The sequence below is a fragment of the Sarcophilus harrisii genome, chromosome 1, assembly GCF_902635505.1.
Source record: "Sarcophilus harrisii chromosome 1, mSarHar1.11, whole genome shotgun sequence".
Taxonomy (NCBI): Eukaryota; Metazoa; Chordata; class Mammalia; order Dasyuromorphia; family Dasyuridae; genus Sarcophilus; species Sarcophilus harrisii.
The window spans coordinates 142,038,404-142,062,802 of NC_045426.1; positions in this window are offsets into that span (position 1 = coordinate 142,038,404).

Consider the following 24,399-nt stretch of genomic DNA (forward strand, 5'->3'; position numbering starts at 1 on the left):
AAAACCCAGCATCCCTGTCAATTACCTTTGTTTCCATCACTCTGTTGTCCCAAATCTCCTCCTAAGACCATCTTCTTATTTAATTATTCTCCTCTTTAAATTCCTCTGTTGGTATTATCTCTCCCAACTTTCTTTATTATGTTCAAATTCCTTACCATTTTGTCTAGACTATGTACAGAACACAAAATGAAATGGAAACCAGACATTATATCATTAATTTGATAAGGATAGGCAGAGCAACCTGGCAATTGTAAGTCCAAATTGAATTTTCCACCAAAATTGCATGGTTTGGCTTGTCCTGATCAAATTAAGGCAATAGCTGTCTAGCTTTCTACCTCCAATTGTACTGGGGAGAGACACCCTCTAAACCCTGAACTATGACAGACTCTTTTGCTTCCTTTAGTTAGACTCATGTGTCCTTTCCCCAGAGACTTCAACATTTATACCATATGGTTACCTCATTATAGCCATTGCTTAGTTGTCTTTACCCTATTCATATGAGCCCTTGTGCCTAAAACCACATTTCACCTCTTTTTAGTTCTCAAATTGTAGCTGAATAATAATCATGTCAGATGTCTTTCTATCAAAGTCCATAACTAGAAATTTAACTTTCCACTCTACTATATCCTAAATAAACAACAAAAATCAGGGGAAGTAAGCAGGGGATTTATCAGTTTCTCAATTGATACTTCAAATATTGAGCAGCTAGGTACCACAGTAGATAGTATGCCTGGTCTGGTGTCAGAAAGATTCATCTCTTTCAGCTCTTACCAGTTATGTGACTCTGGGCAAATAATTTAACTCTATTTTCCTCAATTATCTCATCTATAAAATGAACTGAGAAAGGAAATAGAAAACTACTACATTATCTTTGTCAAGAAAACTCCAAAAGGGATCATGAAGAGTTGGGTATAACTGAAAAATGACTAAACAACAAAAACTTCAAACAGGTTTTTTTAAAACTTTGATTTTCTTCTTTATGATAATATTGGTAGGTCACATTAAAAGACCCTTAAAAATGTGTTTCATGGGAAATAGAGGACTATATATCAACTTTAGCATAAATATGCATATATAATTTTTTGGATGGGGAAGCAAATCCAAACCTGTGATTTCACTGGTATATAGGGAAGTCCTAGTGTGGATATTCTTTCCATCATTGCAAATAAATAAGCTTTCTGTACTTTAGTCTTAAGGAATTATTAAGGAAACTGAGATAAGTAAGTAATTGTTTCTCTGTCTCTGTTTCTCTATTTTTCTGTCATATTTCTATACATGTATATTTATACATATATGTATAACAAGTCTCTCCCTGTTTCTCTTTCACACACACACACACACACACACACACACACACATATATATATATATACACTTATACAAAAACACACATATATATGGAAGCTACAAGTAAAGCTATCATTTTTTAAAATCCCATACATTTCTACTATGGCCAGAGTATTATTTCTAGAATGAAGATAAAGATGAACCTTGTCTTGACCCAACAGTATATTGTGGTATCAGAATGATACCACGTTCTTTTTCTGATGATATTTCAATCTCAGGGATTGTCAATTTTATATATTAATGGTATTTCCATTTGTATACATTGACTAACCTTAGTTCTATCCTGCAAAATGACAAAATCAGAGAAATTACAAAAAAAACTTGCAAAAATCAAAGAATTTGTCAATTGGTAATTCAAAGTATCAGAGTTGTCAGTAGCAGCAGAAATGAGCCACCTCTGCCTTACAAGATGAATCTCACTCCCTGATGCATGGAAACTTTGCCTTCCCTTGCAATATTTTCCTTCTTGGATTCTCAAACTTTTCTGAGTTATAGAGCTCAGGGATTACCCAAGAAGCCCAAATCAGAAGTACAAAGATCAAGAAAAGAGCAGAAATACCCCCAAGAAATAATTCAATATGACATTCCTAGATAATTATCCTCTAAATTCAGATGGGGGAAAACCAAAAGTTTTTACACGTATCATTTCAAAACTGTTATAATAAGAGGTTTAGATAAAAGGTAGTATGGTACATTGGGGAAAGTGCTGAGCTGGATTTGGAAGAATTAGCTTTAAATCCTAGTACTAACACTTACTACCTGGATGAGCTGAGGCATCAAGTTTACTTTTTTGGACTTCTGATTTCACATTTGATAAATGAAATTTTTTCGGTGATGGAGGAGAAACATCTTAGAAATTCTTTTCCAAAGCTAGAATTTTTTCTTAAGTCTTGAAGCACAATCTGCATTGTGAGGGGACATTCATGATCTTGTGCTGCCCTGAAGATCTGGATCCTGGGAACTCCCACACTCAACTCTGAGATTTTTGTTTATGTAGTGGGTAAAAGTACAGAGTAATTATCTATTTTCAAGTTGTTCAATTATTCACACCAGTAAGAGCTGGTGATGTAGTAGAAAAAATTTTGGACATAGAATAAGGAAACCCCAAGTTCAAATCCTATTTCTGCTACTAGCTATGTGACTCTGGGCAAGATCTTTTAATCTTTTGGCCTTAATTTCCTTTTATGTAAAATGGAGAAAAGTTCATAGAGTTGTGAGGGTCAAATGAGAAAACATAATTAAAATACTTTGTAAACTTTAAAGTGTAATTTAAAGGTTAGCTATTATCAGCTGCCAGTTCTGGCATCTAGAAAGAGATTAAAGTTGGGGAGAATACCTACCTAGAGATTGGGGAAAATCTCCTCCAGGCTCATCTCAGTCCAGTGGCAAGACATAGGTCAGAATAAGCTAGAGCTGACTCCAGATGCAGTGGGAGACCTTGGCCTTTTTAAACTAAGGTCTTTCCCAGGTTTTAGTCTGTCTGAGGCAACACCAATTCAGTGATTTAATATTTAGGCAAGAAATGAGGCAAAAAATGGTTTAGTTTGCCTACTCAAAAAAATAAAATTCACACCAGGAGGGAAAGAAGACCCTTAGGGTTTCTGACCAGAACAGAAACAATTATTATTTACACTCACTCTGAGCCATCAAACCCAAACAAGGAACAAATGAGACTTAGGCTAGGACCTATTACTAATCATTCAGTGAGAGTCAGAATGATTTTGCTTTAAAGCATAGTCAAGTAGCTCCATTAGACTCCTAGTGGGCTTTATTAAAGCCTGATTTTTCAAAGCTCTAATTCAAAAAATCATGAATGAAACTACATGGGACAAAAGAGTTAAATATCTCAGTTTTTTTAAATGATAGAATAAATTCATAGGGAAGAGAAAAAAAAAATTTAGTCCCCAAACCCCAAGATATCTTGTGAGGTTTTAGCAATCAAAAAATTTATATTCCTTTGGGCAGAATATCTACATGTAAGGGTGTAATTCCCCATGTAGACAAAGTAAGGAAGAAAGGAAAGGGGAGAAGAGGGAGGAGGGAAGGGGGAGGGAGGGAAGAAGGAAGTTTTTGATTCAGCATGTCATCTGAAATCTGAAGATTCTGGTGTCACAATATTGTAATGCTTGCTTGAGAAGGCTAAAGAAGCTGTTTGATATTGAGAAAAATCCATAGCAAGTTTATACTAAATTTATCAACATAACCTGATTTGCAGGGAAGGATTTCTCTGAATTTGTGCTTTTTATGGAGAGACTTTTCCAAAGACTAGCAGTTAAGGGATTGGTGAAACCAGCAGATATATGCTATATTAGGTTGTTTGGAATAAGCAGGGGCCTGACAAGTAGCAGGCAAATGTATCTATGAAGACAACTAATTTAACTTAAGGTGGCATAAAAGAGGTCTGGACACAAAGAACTGCTACAGATTATATACATATCATATAAACACACACACATACATGTAGTCATATATATGTACACATGTATATATAATCACAAATATATAAATATATTTAATACATATACATAAATAATTTATATATAAAATAATTATATTTATATATGTATATAAATATAATCACAAAAATAAAATGAATTAAAGAGAGAGCCCAGTAAAATATTACCCAAACATCTAGTAAAATGCCAACCAAATATTTCACATATAGGCTACAGAACCAAGATGAGAGACTCCCCTTGGCCATTCAGATCTGAGGTAGGTTCCAAAAAGAGGCTGGTGAGAAATGGAACTATGGACAGGACAACTATATCTAAAAGGATAAAGAATCATGGGATTAGAGAATATGGCAATGTGGGGTTAAGAATACTGATCACAGAGTACTCCCAAAGGCAGAATATCTTCTACTTCAAGGACAATCAAGATGAATGTGGATACGTTGGATGGACTCAAGAGGAGAATGCAGCTTTTGTTTGGCAGAAGCTTTTGTCTACTGACCCAGCATTAGATAGATAATGATTTGGAGGTCAAAGCCAAACATCATCTTGGACCTCAAAGCCCTGAAACTACATAAACAACCATTTACATGATCTTTATACTTAGACTCATAAGGTCTGATGACTGCACCACTCATTAGGATGACTGTATTGATTGAAGGTGTAGAGTTTCCTGACCCTTCTGGTTGAGTCAGCAACCTTGTATTTCTTAGTTCTTCCTTTCTCTAAAGGACAGGGCTGTCTTTAACAAGAGGTGTGGAGAATTATGCCTTTATACGGTTAGAAATTAGCTCTGAATCCCATATGGACAGAATTTGGACATATTGTCCAGAACTTGCCTTTTCCTTGAAGTCTGATTCTCTGCACTGTGCCATAATTGTCTTCTGACTCAGATTGGGCAGGGCTCTTTCTCTCATTGCTGAGTTCTTCTTGGAATCTCCATTTTGGGGAAGGTCCTTAGACCAGTCATCCTTCATGTACTGGACATAGCCAGGACTTTTATGATCTGTTAAAAAAAAAAAAAAGTGGATTAGAATAGATGGTTTCCTACTGGAACTAGCTAGAAGGCTCAGGGGAGCTCACTGTTAACTTTTCAGTGTGAATATTTACACCTCTAAAATCTGCAAAGTCTACAAGTCAGGGTTTAATTCATTCTGTTTTCAATTGTTTAGATTTTTAAAAGTAATGAACAAAATGTTTATTAACATTTTGATTGAACTTAAAAGTATGTCCAGCACTCTTTCTCCCCACCCTCTTTATACCCACCCAAGAACCAATTGTTAAAGATTTTACAGCATACCCTTGTGTCTAAAATTCCTTCTAGCACCAAATCTATGATCCTATGAAATATAGCATTAATCAGTAATTGATTCCTTTTGTATCTCTTATAGCACTAAACAGAATGCTAAAAACACAGTAAGTGCTAAATAAATGCTTTTTCCACAAAGGAAATAGCTTTTAGGTGGTTTTCCCCTGTTTGAAACCTTCCTTTTTCTTTCTGCTTAAAGGTCCTCCCTTCTTCTTCCTTTATTCATTTCTAAAAACCAGAAAAATGTACCTGGTTAGGGGAAAACCAAAAACTAATTATTTTATCTACAGTATAACCTATACAATCCTTCCTCAATCTAACTTCATGACTTATATTTCCAGTCATATATGTTAATTATTTAGGATAGTTTAAGTAATTTTGTCAACTATATAATTCTGGCGTATAATTCTTTTTATTAAAAAAAAAACTAATTAGGCTTCCCTGATAATACTGAATCACCGGTGATATATTAGTTAACATTCTTTTTTATGTCAGTGTTCTTTCAAGTGAAATATTTCCTCAATGATTTGATAGTGAGATTTGAGTCACCAGTAAATCTTTTCCTTCCTTTCCCTTTGTTTTCTTCTCTTTCCCCCACCTTTTTTAAGCAGCTGTGGAGAGACATGCTGCTACCATCCCTCTAGATGCCAAAGTCAGACTCTCCTGGATTCAGCCCTGAAATCTAGGAAAGGCAACCACTTGGTCTTGTGATTAGGGGATATGGGGCCTGTTTAACAAGTGCTATATTTCCTGATTAACAGTGTAAAAACTGATGAAGGTGATTTTTTTTAGTCATTCTTTTCTTTTCATCCTCTTCTTTAACTCTTATCCTTTTGACCCCATTCACTACTGCCTCATTCCTCATAAAAACAAACTGCCCCCATTTTAGCTCCAACTTAACTCTCTTCTTCCTTGAGATCTTAAGTCAGGAACTGAATCAAAATGAACTCCCCCCCCACCACCACCACCTTTAACTGCTTTTTGGAATTGTTTTTAGTAGGCTTGAAAACATTTGTTTCAGGAGTCTCTGAAGACATGTTTGGCTAGAAAAAGGAGATGGGCTGTTCATATAATGAGGATTCCAGACTGTATAAGATAGATAGCCTAAGTGCTACATTGTTGACCCTTCCTCCTCAATGTTAAAAGAACTAGAAGAAAACCTCCAATACATTGGACAGATCATCTATAAAAGATTTGTGGATGCTGTAAATAGGAATTGGACAGGAAGAGATCATCTTCCTATATACCTAAAAGGGAATCCCCATACCAATTAAATCACCGATCGATCCAAGTATCAAAGGGAAGTAAGTTATTGCCTATTTTGTCTATTTATGCTGCACCATATATTGTACATTATAGATCCTTAAGGGATTTTTGTGATGACTAATCCTTCCTCCCTCCCTTATCCTTTTTTACTATCACTGATTTAAAGCTACAAGAGACCCTGGAGGCCATCTAGTCCAACCTTTTTGATTAATAGATGAAAAAACATCCAAGTTCATACAGATAGTATTAGAGGCAAAGGTTGACCCTAGATTTTCCTGATTTCAAGTCAATCTTTTAACCACTGTGCCATACCATTTCCTGAGGTGACCCATTCCACTTTTGAAAAGTTTTACTAGCAAGATTTTTCTTACAGGAAGGAAGAAAGGCTAGAAATGCAGGTTAGAGCTATGCTATGAAGGACATTTAACACTAAACAATAGGATTCCTATGCTCTTAGGGATAAAAGAGACCAAGTGGATTGAGCAGAAGAGGCTTGCAAATAAAATATATTTATATTAAAGAGGGTAGGACCAAGGACAAATCAATGGGATATACTTCCCCCCAGACTGACATCGATTGTTGATCCTATAAATGATGACTTTTCAGCTTGTTAGAAACTGCCAGAGATTGTGCTCTGTGGTCTAGCATAGCTTTCAAAATCTTGGGGCAGGCTCCATGTCATGATGAGGATTCAGAAGAGAATTTCAGTGGAAATGGAACAAGGTATTTGGTTTTGTTGCTTATAAAGTTCCTCCTATCATTCACCTTTCCCACAGCTATCAACATCATCTTTGCAAGGTTCTTTTTTTGACTACCTGACTCTCCTGTTCAATAATATCCAGTGCTTCTCTATCTGCTCTTTAGTCTGTCCTTTAAGTGCCTCCATTCTTTGGATCCAACCCACCCATCCCATTTTGAGACTCATTATTCCTCTTCCTACATATTCTAGTCAAAGTAGACAATTACTGCTTTCCTTGAATTTGACATGCAATTTCCTATTTCCATTATTTATTCACAGACATTTTGTACATTCCTGGAAGGTATCTCTGATTTTCAGATTCCTTATTATCCTGTAAGGCTGCCACCTTTTCCATAAATCCTTCCATGAAATATTGGTGATCCCTCTCTCTTCAAGATTCCAAGATCATCTTCTCTCTTCTATTTCCTTTATTCCATATCTTGCATCATATTGATTTGTAATAGTCCCCCCATCCCCCATATAGGAGAAACTTTTAAAGGTAAAGGGTGTTTTGTTTTTGTCTTTGTATCTCTGATACTTAGCACGATAGCTTGTACATAAGCATTTAATAAAAGTTTATTTAATTGAATCTGATTTTATTCAAATTTCTGTGCTATAGTAGAAATAGCACATCCAACAAATCAAAAGATCTGGGTTTAAGTCACAACACTACCATCCACTAGCTATGTGACCTTGAACAAGTCATCTTTCAAATCTATTTATCAAATATTGAGTATCTCCTATATCAGAGGCACTAAGTTAGGAACTACAAATTTCTTCACATAAGACATTTACAATCTAGTAGGGGGAAATATACATGCAAATAAGTATAAGAAAAAGAAAATTCCACACAGGGAAACATCTAATAGGTGGAAAGTGCATATAAGCTAGTCTGCAACATGCAATTTAGTTAGTCCATTAGTATATGGATCTTCAACAAGCAGTGAAGAGACTTAAGGTAAGAATTGAATCGAAACTGAGCTGGCTTACTAGCCTTAATTTTTAGTAGAAATTCCCAGGCCTTGTGTGATTTCATTGTGGTTCCTTGAGCAATTTCCTTCTGGAAGCATTCAGTGTTCTTTCTTTAATGTGGGCATTTGAAACTTGGGTTATAACATTCCTGAGACTTCTGCTTTTGGGGTTCCTTGGAGGTAATAACTAGTAGATTTTTTTCCCTATCTTCTCTTTGTACTATGGATCTTAAAGCTCTAGGCAGCTTTCATTTATGATTGCTAAGAATATAATGTTTAGATTATTTTTTTAAAAAATCATGGCAGTCAAAGAAATCAAGAATTCTTTCTCTCCTTGACATGTTTTCCAGGTAAGTTATTTTTAATGTCAGATATCTTACATTTTCTCTTTCCCCACCCCCCAATCTTTTGGTTTTGTCCTACTATTTCTTGCTGTTTCATTGGTTTCTGTTTTGTCTGTTCTAGTTTTCAGTAAATCCATTTTTTTGGATAATCTTTACCTCCTCCTTTACAAGAGAAGGAGATTTGTTCTCTGTCCAAATCTTTCCCACAGAGCATTTATTTAATTTTTTAAAATCTCTTTTTGTTGGTATTCTTATTGTACTTATAGAAAAATTCATTTTTCTCTCTTTGAGTCTCTTCTTAAAGTTATTGTAGACTTACTTTCTTGAGAGAATATCTAGATTTATATTAATTTTTTCTTCTTTGATTTACTTTCAGCTTTGGTTTCTAAATTAGGGTTTTGTTTCAGGGCTGAACTCTGCCCTCTGCTTTGCTTTTGGCCATGATTTTAGCCCTATTTAGATTCACCCTGGGGCCCCCAGATTCCTGTGTTGAATTCCTGAAGTTATATCCATCTGGACCATTGCAATAATCAAATAAATTTTAACTCCATTTTCTGATAACTCATTTGTCTGTTGAAATGACTACATAAAATTTTAATTTTTTTTCCTGGCAATTGGGGGAAGGTTTAAAATGTATTGGAGATAAAATATTAGAAAGCTTAGTTAATGCTTTTCTTTATTAATTCTTTTTTTATTACTAATTGAATTCTGAATGACTAATTGTCTAATAAAATAAAGAACAAACCTCTACAACAGACTTGACATTTCCCAAAGTAAGTATTTAGTACTGTATTTAGTAATCGTTAGCACTCACTATTTGGTAATTTCAAGCACTTTTTAGTTATGATAAGCATTTAGCAATACTTATAACTACATAATTTGAGAGTATTTGGAAACCAGAACAGATGATTAAATATTTTAAAGTATTAAAAAGGATGCTATAGAGATCATTTCCAATTAAATGAATAGAGAAGAAAGCTTTGTAGAACTTGATAACATGAGTTTTTGTCAGAAGGACAAATTAAGCATTCTATAAATTATCCGTGACTTTATGTTTAGATTTGTTTGGAGTAATAGCATGGTTTTCTTTTTTTCACTCTGGATCTATGATTTCCTCAGTGTCCAAACTTCCAATGAGGAAATTCCCCATTTCCTTCCACCAGTGAAAATCTGTAACTGTTTTTCAATTTATATTCTGGGAAAGTTGCCTGAGACACTGAAAAGCTAATGAACTTGTCCAAAGTCAAAAAGAGAGTAAAGTGTCAGAAGTTGAATCTGTACCTAAGTCTTTGATATGCCTTTTTCACTATATTTTATTGAGACAATATATTGGGGAGGGAGGATAAAGGGAAGGAAGTGTGAAGAAAGGGAAAAGAAAGAAAGGGAACAAGCATATGTCAATTTCTTACTATGTGCCAAAATTTGGACTTTACTATCATTATCTCATTATATGCTCACAAAAATGCTGGAAGACAGGTGCTGTTATTATTCCCATTTTACAGATGAGAAAACTGAAGCAGAGATTAAATGGCTTGCTCTGGCTCACATAACTAATAAGTATCTGAAGTCAAATTTGAACTCAGATCTTCTTGACTCCATCTATCCACTGTATCAACTAATTGCCTTATTGGCAAAATAATATTGATGATGATGATGATGACGATGATGACAATGACAAAGATGACACCGTACCAAGTGCCTTAAATTATTATTTCAATTAATCCTCACAATGACTCTGGATGATAGATGATTTTACTATCTCCATTTTATGGATGAGGAAACTGAGGCAAACAAAAGTGGCTTGCCCAGAATCACATAACTAGTAAGTATCCAGAAATGAATTTGAACTATTTTTATGACTCCAGACCTAATGCTTTATCCACTATACCACCCAGCTGTTCAAAGACAAAGGAAGAACAGGAACAGTAAATGAATAAATAACTCTCACTTATCCAACTTTCCCAAACCTTTCCTGTTTTCCCTAAATTTAGAAAAAACTAAGAAAAGTTGCTGGCTATCATAATCCCACTCTAATTCTTAAATGCTCAATTCCTCAAAAGTTAAGAGCAAATTCATCATGATTCAGGCATTCCTTGAAGAGTGGATACTTCCTAAATTGAAGAATGTTTCCCAAAGTACTTGGCCATTCACTAATCCTAATAACGCTGATGGTATTTCAATGGGTGGGTCACTATGCTAATCCTATTATGAATTTCAGAAGAACTGATGTCTGTTGGGGCATGTGTCATATGTGTAGTTTTTGTCTACACTAGTTTGTACAATCTACCCACTTAAAAAAAAAAAAAAACACCCAAATCTAAAATCTAAACATAAACGATATAAAACCAAATGTGTCCTGCATTCTGCCATAAAGATGGGTGAATAATGACTAATGATTCATGAATTGGCCGCTAGAAACTTGATGGATATTTTCATGTCAGAGATGAAATATTCACTGTTGTTTCACTGAAGAGCCATGTGTGTAGCTGTGATGATTCATGCAGATAATGGGAAATAATCCATTGTTAAGAGATTTCGCCAACATCTCACACTACACCCCTGTGATTTTTCTTTTCATTCCTAAAATCTTAGTGTTTAAAAAAGCATCTGTGAAGCCAACTTGATGGTCAAGGGGGCCTTCAATAGAGAGGATATTGTTAAACTGAGAGACAGCATTACTCATCATGATTGACAACCCCCAACTCTGTGAGTATACCCAAGGTCTTGTGACATGTTATGAGCTAAAGAATGTAAATTCTGTCTGACAAATGCAGGCAGCTAAATGAAGATAGTCCAGTGGGATTATTTTAGCTTTACCCCAGTCAGGTTAGCCAGACAATCAGAAAATTGGAGTGCTATATTTGGTTTTATGGCTTCCATGGAGTGAAGACAGTTTTATTTGGAGTTGCAAATTAATAGAAAGTTCATAGAAGCACAGATCTAGAGAAGAAAGCAAGCTCAGGAGCCATGTAGTCTGAGTACCTTCATTTTGTAAATGAGAATACTAAATTCTAGGGCCATTAAATGGCACACAACTAGTAAATGTAATGCTAGATTCGAATCTAGGTCTTTTAACCCAGAGCCAGTATACATACTGTTTTTATTCCACAGCCCTCTGATCATTGCCCTTCATTTTTCCAAGTCCTACCTTTCCTTTAACATTCAGATCAAATTAAGTAATAGAAAAACAACAACAGAGGACTTGAGGATTGGCAGAGACCACAGAGGCCAATTAATTTGTGAAAAAAATGTTCAGTATAGCTCACTTGACAAATGGTCTTCTAAGATCTGCTTGAAGACTTTCATGAGGGAGAATCCATCATGTAGATGTAGCCCATTTCACTTTTGGACAGCTCTAATTGTTAGGAAGTTTACCTTCTCATCAAGTCTAATTTTCCTTTTCTTTTTTTATTGTAACTTTCACCCATTATTTTCTGTACTGTCCTGTGGAGTCAAACAGAAACAGTTAGATCCCTCCTCTATATGAAAATCCTTTCAATATTTGAAGAAAGTTATTATGTCTCCCACACACACAAAGAAACACACATACATACCATGTCTTCTCCAAAATAAACAAGCACAAGTCTTTTAATATATAAGGGAAATTCCATCATGATAGATGACTTCCATCTTCCCTGTGTAATCTTCCATATTTCCTCTGGCCTGTAATTTCATCAGCTGTTATACCAACATAGCTCTTGCCTTTATACCATACATTTCATATTTAATAAGTAAATTTATTATTACTTTATTAATTTTTTCTTAGTTTTAACTCTCAAACTTGATATTAAATCTCTAAAAGGCACCTTGTTTTATTTCCCAACTTGCATAACATTAGGGGTATATTAGAATCTCAAAAGACATTTTAATTGAAATTAGATTTTTTAAAATATTGTTACATATATATTAGCACCAATAGAGCAAATGGTTTAATACTTGGTTATTTAGATGGATATGCATTCTTATTGGTATGGGTAATCCATTTACCCAATAATATGTTTTGTGCTTTCTTTTCTTTTGTAGTTCTTGATCCAATCATTCTTTAAAAATCCTTCTTAGATCTTGAAGGAGATGTGGGAAAACTGGGATACTAATGCATTATTGGTGAAATTGTGAACTGATCCAACCATTCTGGAGAGCAGTTTGGAACTATGCTCAAAGGACTACCAAACTGAGCCTACCTTTTTATTCAACAGAGATCTTAAAGGAGGGAAAGGGAACCACATGTGTAAAAATGTTTGTGGCAGTCCTTTTTGTAGTGGCAAAGAACTGGAAACAGAGGCTATGTCTATCAATTGGAGAATGGCTGAATAAGTTATGGTATATGAATGTTGTGGAATATTGTTGTTCTGTAAGAAACGACCAACAGGATGATTTCAGAGAGGCCAGGAGAGACTAACATAAATTGATGCTAAGTGAAATGAGCAGAACCAGGAAATCATTATACATGGCAACAACAAGACTATATGATGATCAGTTCTGATGACATAACTCTCTTCAACAATGAGATGCTTCAAATTAGTTCCAATTGTTCAGTGATGAAGAAAGCCATTTACATCCAGAGAGACACCTTTGGGAACTGAGTATAGACGACAACATAGCATTTTCACACTTTATGTTATTGTTTGCTTGCATTTTGTTTTCCTTCTCAAGTTTTTTTTCTTTCTAGATCTGATTTTTCTTGTGCAACAAGATAACTGTATAAATAGGTAATATACTGGATTTAACATATATTTTAACATATTTAAAATGTATTGGACTACCTGCCATTTAGGGAAGGGGATGAGGGGAAGGAGGGGAAAATTTGAAACAGAAAGTTTTGCAAGAGTCAAATGTTGAAAAATTACCCATGTATATGTTTTGTAAATAAAAAGCTTTAATAAAAAAAATGTGTTTGTGGCAGCCCTTTTTCAAGTGACAAAAAACTGGAAATGAATGGATGTCCATCAGTTGGAGAAAGACTGAATAAGTTGTGGTATATGAATGTTATGGAGTGTTATTGTTCTATAAGAAACAATCAGCAGGATGATTTCAGAGAAGCCTGGAGAGACTTACAGGAACTAATGCTAAGTGAAATAAGCAGAACCAGGAGATCATTGTACACAGCAATAACAAGAGTATACAATAATCAGTTCTGATGGACATGGCTCTTCTCAACAATGAGATGATTCAGGCCAGTTCCAATGATCTTGTGATGCTGAGAACCATTTACATCCCAGAGAGAGGACTGTGAGAACTGAGTCTATATTACAACAAAGCATTTTCACTTCTTTTGTTGTTGTTTTCTTGAGTTTTATTTTTTTCTCATTTTTTTTCCTTTTTGATCAGTTTTCTTGTGCAGCAAGATAATTGTATAAATATGTATCCCTATATTGTATTTACACATATTTTTACTATGTTTAACATAAATTGAATTACTTGTCATCTAGAGGGGGGGAGGGGAAGAGGGGGAATTGGAACACAAAGTTTTGCAAGGGTTGATGTTGAAAAATTATTCCAGCATATGTTTTGTAAATAAAAAGCTTCGATTAAAAAATCCTTCTTAGAAAATTCTCCCAAATATGCTAGAGGTTTTCCCCTATGTCCTTTAGTATTTTAGGAGTAGTTAGACAGTGCTTTGGCTATAATATGTCATTATCCCATACTCACTAAGTGACTACCTCAACTTCTTTTTCCAGTTATGTATTCTTGATAACATCTCTTATCACACTTTCCAGTTAGAATATACCAGATCCTACTTATACCATGTATCTTTCCATTGACCTTTAAGTACCCAACCAGTCTAATTCTTCCAAGATTACATGTTCTATAATTCATGATCATACAGCATCACTAGTGTTAATACTGATGTTAAAGAAATAGGCATTTGTAGCACTGTGCAGCTTAAGATCAATGAAAGTAAAGTTTGGTTTCTTATATATAACCTAGCCTGATTTCCTATTATTCAGTTCTATGACTAACTCATTGTTTATTTGAAGAGATATTCTTTCAAGGTGGGAAGGAGGAAAGACATACATATATTGGAAGAAAAGGAGAAAGAGAAAAATAGAAAAGAAGAAAGAAGGAGGAGAAGAAAGAGGAGGAGAAGGAGGAAGAGGAAGAAGAGGAGGTGAAAGAAGAAGAGGAGGAGGAGAAGGAGGAGGAGAGAAAAGAAGAAGAAGAAGAAGAAGAAGAAGAAGAAGAAGAAGAAGAAGAAGAAGAAGAAGAAGAAGAAGAAGAAGAAGAAGAAAAAGAAGAAGAAGAGGAGGAGGAGAAGAAGGAGGAGGAGAAGGAAGAGGAGGAGGAGGAGGAGGAGGAGGAGGAGAGGAGGAGGACAAGAAGAAGAAAAAGGAGGAGAAGGAAGAAGAGAAGGAAGAGGAGGAGGAGAGACAGAGAGAGAGACAGGAGAAGAGAGACAGAGACAGAGATAGAGAGACAGAGACAGTCAGAGAGAGAGAGAGAGAGAGAGAGAGAGAGAGAGAGAGAGAGAGAGAGAGATGGAATCCAAAACATAAATCCTGGCTCTAGTACTTACTATCTTTGAGTCCCAGTTTCCTTTCTTACCTTACATGTTGGAATGGCAATCTCTTAGGTGTGTCATGCTTTGTATTTATGGCTTCTTAGGCAGTGAGGAGAAAGGTCATTTGTTTCCCCATAAAATCTTGGAGAATACAGAGATTCTTAAATACTCATTTACCCAACTTTTTCCTCAAATAGGGTGGGGGAAGGTATACAGCAATAAGAATATATAAAGATAGAAACCATTGACATCTGTAGTTCTATACCAAGTATAGAGTAGAAAAATGAGTAGAGTCATCCCTAAGTAGATTTAGGGGTACAGAATTGAATAACTCCATCTCCCTCTATATGTGTGTCCCACCACCATTCCCTTTCCTAACATTTTTATTCAAGTGAAATTTTTAAAAAATAATATCAAAAAGCAGGCACCTTGAAGGTGAAAAAATTTAATACTTTCCACCATAATCTTAGAGACAAAGAGCTAACATACAACATGAGGTATGAGTGGACATATGACAATGGTATGGTCAGGTAGCCAATCATCACTTTGTCTTGAACATATACATTTACATATGCTTCAATTATTTTTTTTTTAACAACTTACTGGCCGACTCATAGTCCTATCATATTCACTTGACTTGCTCTTTCTGTGTAATACTAGTCACATCCCAGTAGCTGCTTGAGATTTCTGAGAGCTAAGTCTCAAGGAACTTTCTCAAAGTACCATATCCAAGGAATCGGTTTCTAGGATAGCTGTGAGAACGACAATAGTTCTACACTTGGGCACTCTACAATTCTCAAGTATCCATGTGGTACCCAGATGCAAACCTTTAAAAGCAGGGCATGAATCAGGCATGACAAAATTGGGGAGGTGCCAGGGAGTGAACTCACCCCATATTTTTCCGAGAAAATTCATCTGAAGCCTAGGTTCATATTAATATGCAGGCTAGATTACTCGAAGGAGTTTAGCAAAGCCTTTTTGCTGGAAACTGCAGAACTTGCTTAGAGCCAAGGAGTGATTCTCTTTTTAGGCTAGGGATAAGAGGGAGAATCTGAAGAGAGAGCCAAGAAAGAATGTTTTTACTTTTATACCTAAGAGGTTATATTGTTGACGCCCTCTTGGACTGAACTGAAGATTTATCCAATTTAAGTCTATTTTTAATACCTGTTCAATAAAAATATCAAAATGATCCTAAAGATAGGATTTTTAATTTAAATCTTATGTTCATTAATGAATAAAATGAAGTTTAGGGGTAACTCAATTTGCAGTTCTAGAGGATAAGAACAAATTATTCTGAATAAGAGTAGAAAGTAGAAATATCATTAGTCCCAGAACTGCCATAGATATATTAGATGACTTTGCTGATAGTATCCTCAACTCTCAAGTTAGTACTGGAAATGATCTGTAAGGTTATTTCTAGCTCTAAAATTCCTCTTGTAAATTCGTTAGTCTAAAATAGAATAGTAGACTCCATTTCAGAGCTCAAAAGAGACTAGCAATCATTTAATCCAACTCTTTCATTTTACAGATGAAGAGACAGAGATCCAGAGAGGTTAATGAATTATCTTTCATAGCCATATGCTACCTGCAGGGAGCTCTGACTAATATAGTCCCAAGTATGAAATACAAGAAGTGAAAGGAAGGGGCTCAGCACCAAAAGAATGAAGACAAAAGTGGTTTAAAACTGAAATAATTGTGTCAGAAAATTGCTTGAAAAATATGATTAAGGCTAATATTAAGTCTTTCACCTTTTCTTTAAAAAAAAAAATCCTGTTCAGAGTACAATGAACAAGAAAGTGATTTAATAGTTCTACTCCTGAGAAAGTATTGTGTTAACATTTGACAGAGAGAAAGCAGAAGTATCCAATGATGATTTTTATTATGCCTTCTTTACTGAGGAAATGTTTCAAGTTGGAAATTGTAGAAAAAAAATTTACTTATTATGTTGGATTGCTTGCTTCCTCTAGGGAGGGAGAAAGGTAAGGAGGGGGAGAAAAAATTGGAACACAAAGTCTTACAAAAATTAATGTTGAAAACTATCTTTACATGTAGTTGGAAAAATAAAATACTATTGAGAAAAAAATAAACAAAAAATTTGGTTATGAGGTCAATATTGCCTAGCCTAGGTCAAAAGATAGTATGAAAATACCTAGTACTTTGAATGAGTTCCAGTCTTCAGGCCTAGACAAATTGCTGCCCAGGTAATAATGATAATGATACTAATAATATCAGAATTTATTTTTTTTTATTTAATAGCCTTTTATTTACAGGATATATGCATGGGTAACTTTACAGCATTAACAATTGCCAAACCTCTTGTTCCAATTTTTTACCTCTTACCCCCCTACCCCCTCCCCTAGATGGCAGGATGATCAGTAGATATTAAATATATTAAAATATAAATTAGATACACAATAAGTATACATGACCAAAACGTTATTTTGCTGTACAAAAAGAATCAGACTCTGAAATATTGTACAATTAGCTTGTGAAGGAAATCAAAAATGCAGGTGTGCATAAATATAGGGATTGGGAATTCAATGTAATGGTTTTTAGTCATCTCCCAGAGTTCTTTTTCTGGGCATAGCTGGTTCAGTTCATTACTGCTCCATTGGAAATGATTTGGTTGATCTCGTTGCTGAGGATGGCCTGGTCCATCAGAACTTAATATCAGAATTTATATAACACTTTGTGGTTCAAAAAGCTCTTTATGAACATTCTCCTGTTTGATCCTCCCAAAGCCCATGACCTTAAATGTCTACAAAAATGCTAGAAGTTTAAGCAAGAACTAAAGGAACTAGTGGATCTAAAACAAGTAGTCCATTTTTAACCTCATGGGTATCACTGAGTTCTGGTAGAATAAAACTAATAATTAGAATGTTATGCTGGATAAGTATGCCTTGCTTTAAAAATAAAAGCACAGGATCACTAAAAGGGGGGTTGTCTGTAGCACTGTCTGTGTAGAAGTTATAAATATGTATATATGTATATATTGAAAGAAAATAAGAAGCCAGTGATAAAGAATGTTGGAAAGATTTGTCTGAAGATCAATGGAATGAGAAGCAGAAGCAATTTTGTCATTGAATTATACTACACAACACCCAGATAGAAAGAGGAAACAAATCACAAATTGGGAAATTTTAATTATCCAGATAATGGCTCATGTTTTCTCTGCCAAAAGCAGAGTAAACAATAACTTCTTAACTTGTGCAAATCCTTCAAAAATGAAGAAAACTACAAGGGGAAAATCTTGTGTCATTTCTGTTATGTCTGACTCTTCATGATCCCATTTGATATTTTCTTGGCAGAGGTACTAAAATGGTTTGCTATTTGCTCCTCCAGCTTGTTTTATAGATGAGGAAATTAAAGGAAACAGGGTTAAATGACTTTCCAAGATCACACAGCTAGTATCTGAAATCAGATTTGAACTCAGACCTTCTTGGTCCAAAGTTCTATATACTATACCACCTAATTGCCCTAAGTGGAAAATCTATTCAGTACCTAATTCCCACTAACAGAGAGGATCTGGTTGATGAAGTAGAAACTACAGGGACATTGAGGAAAAGTGATCACTCCTCCTAGAGTTTGTGATAAAGAAAAGTCATTTATACACTCACTGTAGATTTTAGTAAGATATTTTTCAAAAGGTTCATAGGAAGGATAGATAGTAACCCCTGGACTGAAATTCTGCAGGGGAAATCAGCCAAGGGAAGGGAAGGGTCAAAAACTTTCAAGAATGAAATTTTGAAGACACAAAAGGAAATAACTTCAATAAAGAGAAAACAGAAGCTATTTAGAGAAACCAATGTGGATGCTCAGTGAATTCATAAGCCAATTTTAATTTTAAAAAAGACATATATGTAAATAAAATCAAGAGCAAATGACAAAGCATAAATAGAAAGTATGGCATAATCCTTTAAAAATAGCAATAGAAATGCTAAAGTTCAGAATAAGATGAAACTTAAGTGAATGTCAGGGACCACAAAAAAGTTGTGTTTTTAAAAAATATAATTGAACAAAAAGGTTGGTCAAAGAACAGATAGAATCACTAACTGCAGTGAATGAGATGGAAGATAATAAATGATGATAAATAATAACAGACAAGTCAGAGCTACTTAATTTTATTTTGTTTGTTTTCTCTGTCAAAGAGAGAAAAAAATTTAAGTGTTTAGAAACATTTTAACAAAAAATGATAAACAGAAAGTAGAAACATAAGTAAGGAAATAATAAAACACCATGCTGACTTGACGAATTTGAGTCACTTGATCCTTATCAGTGATATTCTGGTAGATGTGCTTATGGAACTGTTATTAGTGATATTTGAAAGCTATTATCCCGACTTACAGAACAGACTAAAGTGTAAAAGTTTTAGATCGCTGAACTCAATTAAAAACCCTGGAGAAATTCTAGAATATTTTTTTTTTTAAAAAAAGGCTCATTAGTGAACATCTAGGAAAGGAAGATGTTAAAAAGAATCCTAATGGCTTAAATAAGAACTTCAATTATTCAATAAGAATAAGTCATACCAAATTAACCTGATTTTTAGTTTAAGTAGACAGGGCTATGTTGCAGACATAGTTTACTAATACTTTATCAATGAATTTGATAAATTAATTTTTAGTAGACTTGTAGAAAAATGGTGAGATATACACTAGACTAGAGCTTCTTAAACTTTTTCTACTTGCAATCCCTTTTCTCCTAAGAAGTATTTGTGTGTTTCTTGGGTATAGAGGTATATAAAATCAGTATACAAATTAAACACTGATAATAAATCATAATTTTGTGATCCCCACATTTAGTGCAACCCCACATGGGGTCATGACCCACAATTTAAGAAACTTTGGACAAAACGACAATACAATTAGATTTGGTGCTTGTTGAAGGCCTGGTCTAATGGAATCAGTTAGTCAGACAAAAAAAACACTTATTAAGCACCTACTAAGTTTAAGACACTGTGTTAAGTGCTGGTGTTATTAAAAATGAATGCCAAGTTGTCAAGATGTCTCTGGTAGAGTGCCACTGGGATTTGTGCTTGCATCTATACTATTTAAAATACACAATTTTTTCAACATTCATAAGCCATACTTAAAACCTTGACTCTCAGGCTCTGGGTTTTGTTTTCCTCATTTTTATAATAAGATTAATAATGCTTTTATCACCTTTAACACAGATTGTTGTTATATGGGAAGTGCTTTGTAACCCTTAAATGTCTATTGAAATGTGAGTTATTTAGTTATTAGTCTCAGTTTTGACTCACTATTCCTAGAGACTAAGGAAGTATAGGACAGAATATCTTTACTATATATGTGTTTTACTTTTCTGTATATTTTTTAAAAGTAGCCTTTCATAAAAGCAAATTGGTGTTAAATAGTTAAATGATATCAGGGATTACTTGGTCAATTAGCTATAAAAGGGAGATATTAATTTAACTGGAGACTACTATTGGGGAGAACACATAAGAATTCTTCAGCAGTAGGGAAGAACACCAATCCTCAGCATCTCAATGGGGTAGATGTATTCAACCACATTCTGGGAATCCAATCTGCAAATGTGAGTGGAAATTGGGATAAGGACTCCAAGTGCTTTCATAGACTACACTTAACTTGTGTTGAGTCCAAAGTCCATAACTTTACATTACACCAGAATATATTCCATAACAAAACCAATATTTTCAAAGATTTTTATAGTTTAAAATGACAGCTAAAAGTGAGAAAATAAAGCTTAACAAAAGTAAAATCCTATACCTTAGTTTAACAACAAAACAAAACAATAGTTCAAGCAATATAGACCGAAGGGTTTAGTTGTCTGTAATTCCATTACGAACCAAGATCTTAATATGGCTGCAATTTTACTCCCAACTTCTTTAACAAAAAAATCTACCAGAACTAATATAATTTTTCTCTCTGTGTCTCAGTCTTTCTCTGTCTCTGTCTCTATGTCTCCCTCCATGTGTGCCTCTCTGTCTCTCCTTTTGTGATTTAATTGGTACAGAAAACTTGAAAAAAATGATTTTTTTTTTATAAATGCAAGTTGGCTTCTTATCTGAAAGTTAAAGAGTTGGTTAAATTTGTTCAAGGTCATAAAATCAGTATGTGTCAGAGATGAGATTTGAACCTAGCTCTTTTTGTTTATATGTCTAGCTCTCCTAGGTTATTAATTACATAAACTTGTCCAAATGAAATGAAATTTCAGTCATATGTCATTGTCTTCTACACTGGTCAAATCACATCTAAAGTCTGGTATTTAACTTTTTAAAAAACTGTTTATTTTTGGAATAATAATTAGGATTAGTCTACAAGTTAAGACAAACATACTAAGCATTTGCTTTTCTTCAGAAATCATAGTGAAAAAGATTATGTCATGTCTGTTTTAAAACTTCTAAGAAATGTTCATTAACTAAAGATAATCCAAATCAAGATATTTTGCAAATGTATACAAGTAAACAATGCTTATAGTAACAGTATTCAAAAGTAGCCAATGGAAATATACATCCCTTTTGATCACATGGATAATTCAAAAAATAAGATTGGCAGCTGTGTGTACATATATTCATAACATGAACATAATTATATTACCTAATTTCATAAGAAAATAATTTTTTGGTTTCTGAACAAGAAAACTATGCAGTGATTTTTTAAAAATGTGAATATTGAGCAGTTACAATATACACTCAGGAATCATTTGAGGGTAGTCTTAATCCATTGTTTAAAATCAGAAAATTATGTGCATTTTGTCAGTTGAATTTTTTTCCTCCAATTTTTTTCTTCACTATTTAGGAAGGATTTTTTTTTTCAGTTCAGATTTGATATTAGCAGGAAAGAAGGAAACAAAGCATTTAATAAGGGCTTACTTTATATGCCTACTGTACTAAGTATTATACAAAATAATCTTATTTGATCTCACAAAAATACTGAGAGGGAGGTGCTACTATTATATCCATTTTATAATTGAGGAAATTCTGATAAAGAAAAGTTAACTGAATTGCCCAGGTTTGAATACTTAGTGGGGTCTTCCTGACTCCAAGCTGAGGTTTATTATTTATTATAGGAAACTTTCAACATGGAAATCACCTCTACCAATTCAGTATGGCAGCTTGTCTATTATCACTTGTAATCTTTAGAGAATTTTCTGGTAATAAAAGGCTAGACAGAGGTTTACCTATTGTTACATAGCTAGTATATGTTGGAGAAAAGATGAACCCAGCCTTAATTCTAGTTCTTTAGTAATTGTATCATATTTTCACCTTTAAATATCAGTAATTAAATTCCCAATTCAGTAGTATTTTTTTAAAATTATGTTTTCTTTCTTCATGAGAGGCTATCAGTTCATACCCCAACATGACTCATGCTTCCCTAAGAATGATATTAATATGTTGAATTATAAGCTAAGGAAAGTAGTTAAAATGATAAATAAATCATGCCAAATGAATAAGTGGGACATAATAATGGATTTCGGATATCTAAATGACCATGATGTGCAAGAGAGAATAGAATTATACTATATGGTAATAGTAATAGCAACAGCACCATATATTTGTATGGCAGTTTAAAATTAGATGGTTTAAGTGTTCTTATCCCCATTTTATAATTAAGGAAACTGAAACTTAGAGAGATTAGGTATCATATGGCTAGTAAGTGCTAAACTCAAATATAATTTTCTGATTTAGAGTTCAGATAGTATAACTCCAAAGGAGAGATTATCATGAAAGAATAAATAAATTTCAACGCCATTTAAGAAATAACTTTCTAACAATTGCAACTCTCTGAAAATGGAAGTTATCATGTTAGGTAGTATCAGGAAGAAGTTGGATCAACATTTTTAAGGGATATGGAAGAATGTGTTCTTAATTTTGGTAGAAGATTGAAATTTAGGGTATACTTGATGAAAACATGAGAAAGGAAAAGGCAAACTTTCCCAATTTGCCTCTTTAAGCATTTATCGAGTATGTATTACGTACAATCGTGTGGTGAAGAGCTAAAACACAATGACAAAAAACAAATAGTAATTGTTCTCAATGAACTAACATTTTATTGTTAAGATACAATGTATATTTTTGTTGTTGTTTTTTAGTCCTGTCCAATTATTTGTGACCCAATTTGGGGTTTTCTTGGCAGAGATACCAAAGTGGTTTGTCATTTTCTTCTTCAACTCATTTTACAGATGAAGAATCTGAGACAAACAGGGTTAAGTGACTTGCCCAGGGTCACACAGCTAGTAAGTATCTGAGCCTGGTCTGAATTCAGGTATTCCTGACTCTGGGTATCTGTACATAGACAAATAAATTCAAAATAACTTCAACAGGGGTTGGTCAGGAGCAGCAAATGAGATGGAAAGTATGATAGTACCTAATTTGCACTGAGCTGTTATTTAAAAAAAGACTTATTTTTAGTTATTATTTTATTTTTCTCAATTACATGTAAAAACCATTTTTAACATTCATTAAAAAAAATTTTTTGAGTTCCAAATTCCCTTTCTCCCTCCCCTCCCTGGCTTAAGAAGGCAAGCAATTTGATATAAATTATACATGTGCAGTCATGCAAAAAAAAATTTCCATATTAGTTGTGTTGTAAAAGAAAACACAGAGGAAAAAACCCAAGAAAAATAAAGTTTACAAAGTATGCTTCAAACTGCATTCAGACTCCATAAGTTCTTTCTCTAGAGATGGAAAGCAGTTTTCATCACAAATCTTCAGAATTGTCTCAAGTCAAGACTTTTAAGAAGCAAATAGATAATGAAGGAGTGCATTCCAGACTTGGGGGACAGACAACATGTGAAAAGATAGAGAAGTGAGAGCTGGAGAACTTTGAATGGGAAACAGTAAGAAGGCCAGAATGTGAGAGGGAAACATGTGAAAAGTCCAGAAAAATGTGTCATATCTAAATCATGAAAGCTTTTAAATTACCAACAGAGGAATTAATATTTAATCCTGGAGAAGATAGGGAGCCACAAGGGTATGTTGCAAGATACCTGTCCTTTAAGTATAACAATTTGACCACTGTGTGAGGGGTGAATCAGACAGGGAGAAACTGAATATGGGAGGAGAAATTAGGAGGTTTATATAATAGTCTGGGCAGGAAGTGCTGACAACTTGAACTAGGGTTAGGACTATGAATGGAAACTAAGGGACAATATGAAAAATGTTCTATAAGTAGGGTCAAAAGTTTGGGCAATTAATTGGATATGGGTGGAGTAAAGAGTCTAGAATAAGTATACAATCTGGTGTTCAAGAAAGACTGGTGGTGCCAGAAATTAGCATATATGGGTTTAATGATGAAAAGTAATGAGTTCTATTACGGATATGTAGAATTTGGGATATGAAGGGCATTGAACATCATGGTTCAATGGAATGATTTGAAATTAGAGAACTTCGGTTCAAATCTAGTCTCTACCATTTATTACCTTCAAAACTTCTGGAAAGTTACTAATTCTCCTTGAATCTCACTGTCCCCAGTTGTAAAATAAAATGTTGGATGT